The sequence below is a fragment of the Nannospalax galili genome, unplaced genomic scaffold (genome assembly GCF_000622305.1).
Source record: "Nannospalax galili isolate Female #2095 unplaced genomic scaffold, S.galili_v1.0 scaffold79, whole genome shotgun sequence".
Lineage (NCBI taxonomy): Eukaryota > Metazoa > Chordata > Mammalia > Rodentia > Spalacidae > Nannospalax > Nannospalax galili.
The window spans coordinates 728,966-731,614 of record NW_008343959.1 but is presented as its reverse complement, the minus strand read 5'-3'; the positions used below and the strand labels follow the sequence as shown (position 1 = coordinate 731,614).

Here is a 2,649-nt window from a genome sequence, read left to right as displayed (position 1 = left end):
GAGGAAACGGTGAAATAAAAGATTATTTTAACTGCTTTTCTCAAGAGAAGAAATGAAACTCTAGAAATGTGTTTCAAACAAAAGAAGCCTATTGTTACATTAGGTCTTATCTTTAAGTGTCTATTTGATTTGTGTTTTAAATGAAAGCTAGCCATTTTATATAAAATTAAGTTTTCATATATACCATTTTCTGTGGAATTAATTTCTCCCTATATGTGCAGTTTTTATTGGTTTTTCTCTATCCAAATCTAGCATATTGCTATTCATTCCTTCTTAAGACCCCAGATTATACATTTGGAACATTTTATGTGCTCTTCCCTCGTCCCCAGGAGAAATAGAATATTAAAGGCCAACCAAAGCCTCAGTTTCCCTACATGGTTTCCAAATTTACTTATGTAAAATATGGTGGCGCACACCTGTAGTCCAGCACTTGAGAGGCAGAGGCAGGCGGACCTCTGTGAGTTCAAGAATAGCCTGGTGTACATAGTGAGTTCCAGGACAACTGGGGCTACAGGAAGACCCTGTCTCACATAATTATTAAAGGAGTGTGTGTCTGACTGACCAATCCCATTTAAGGACTCCACTAGTAAACGGCTGAATTCAAGAAATCCATTAGGACTACATCTATAGCTGGGCATCCTTGTTTGTGAACTCAAGAGGGAGTAGAAGGTTGGCCTTTATGAGATGGAGAAGAGTCTCTTCTGAAAGGTGAGTTTCAGGACATTTGGGGCCACAAGAAGAATCTGTCTCAAAACAACAAGAACAAAGAAGTCCACATTTGATTTTTTGGAAAGTAAATCTGTAATAGAATAATAGATGTCTGACCTTGAGCAAAACGCCACCACTAAGAATTCGTTATTATTAATAGTTTTTTTAAAATTTTTGTGGGCGTGCAAGATGGCTTAGTGGGTGAAGCGCTTGCCGTGAAAACTTGGCAACATGAGTTCTATACCCAGAAGCCACGTAAAGGTGGAAGGCCAGGACCAGGTCCACAAAGTTGTCCTGTCGCTTCCGCAGACTTTCATGAAGGGTGGTGGGAAAGGCAGCAAAGGTAGCATGGTGAGCGAGGCACTGAAGGACCCCAAAGTGTGCAAGAACCCTGTCCGGCTTACCACACACGCCATGGGAGTGAACATCTACAAAGATGGCCAGGATGCGGCCCTGAAGGCCGACCATGAGTACCCTGACTGGCTGTTCCAGATGACTGTGGGGCCTCCCAAGAAGCTGGAGGAGCTAGACCCCGAAACCTGAGAGTATTGGCAGATGCTGCGCAAACAGAACATCTGGCGCCACAACCGGCTGAGCAAGAGAAAGAGGCAGTAGTGAGGGCCTGGCGTCCCTGGAGGAAGCCGCCTGGAGAGGCCAGGACCCATGGTCCATAAAGACCTGTGGTGGGTCTTAGAGAGGGCTCAGCAAGTAAAGGAGCTTGTCGCGAAGCCCGAGGACCCATGTGGTAGGACAGAACTGATTCCTATAGGTTGTCCTCTGACCTCCAGATGTGTGCTGTGATGTGCACACACACAATAAATAAGCAATTGTAAAAATTAAAAAAAAAAAACTAAATATGGATTATCTTTCTAGAATGTATTTATATAGTCTAGTTGATAAAAATTTTCTCAATCTTGTGACAAAGTACTTTATGAGATGCAATTTAATGGAGGACAGGTCTATTCTGAGCTCATCTTAAGAAATTGAATCTACCCATACAAGTTGGGAAGTCATGGCACTAGGATTGGATCCAGCTGTGGCAGTGGGAATTTGAGCTCTTGTTTGCATTGTTATGCAGAGAAAAAGGACTTCTATGGCTCATCTGTCTTTTTCCTTTTTCGCTTTAGATTCAGTCTGGGACCACATGTCCACCAGATTGAACTGCCCACACACAAGGAGGTTCTGCCCCATTGGATCAATCATCTCTTGAAAAGCTTTCACAGACACACTGAAAGTTGTTCTTCATTAATGTCCTAGGTGTGATCCAATAAAGTTGAAATATGAACCATCAATGTATATATAACCAAACATCAAAAATGGTATTTCCATGTAAATATGTATGTTTGTTATAGGGATTGTTACATATATTGATAAACATTGATACTATATTGCTAACAGAATTGATAGTCCCTGGTTAAAGATATGAATCCTTATTGACAGAATCCTTATCGGTTAGAAGCTTTGTGTCATTTGCATATATATATATTAGTCCTTACTATATATAAATAAAAGTGATAGCTGTAAAAGAATCCTGATGTTTTAAAGTGTACTGATTTGGTTTGCCTTTGTTTTCTCAAATGCTACTTGACATAAAACACGTTTTTGAGTTAAAAAAGAAAGGAACCTTTATTTTCTTATTTGTGGTTATATAAACATAAGCTCGTTCATTTCATTTTTTGACATAACTTTTATTAGTATATCACAGACAATTTAGTTTGGTTTCTTGTCTTATTAGTCAAACTGCAGTGTGGATAACTCTTAACCTGACAAGAACTAGAGAAACACAGGAGACACAAATCTAATAATATTCTCTAATCAGGCGATAGGAAATGTGAAATAATTTTCCAGATACTGAAATTTTCTTTTATTCTTTAGTGCCTCAGAAGATTTACTTGAGAGAAATATTATTAAAAATAATAGGCAATATATTGTTTTTCTCTC

The 2,649-nt window shown here is 39.1% G+C and overlaps 1 pseudogene; it reads left to right on the top strand.

Moving 5' to 3' along the window:
* Positions 1-939: 939 nt before the first annotated feature.
* On the top strand, positions 940-1,323 carry LOC103739739 (annotated as a pseudogene).
* The last annotated feature ends 1,326 nt before the right edge of the window (positions 1,324-2,649 follow it).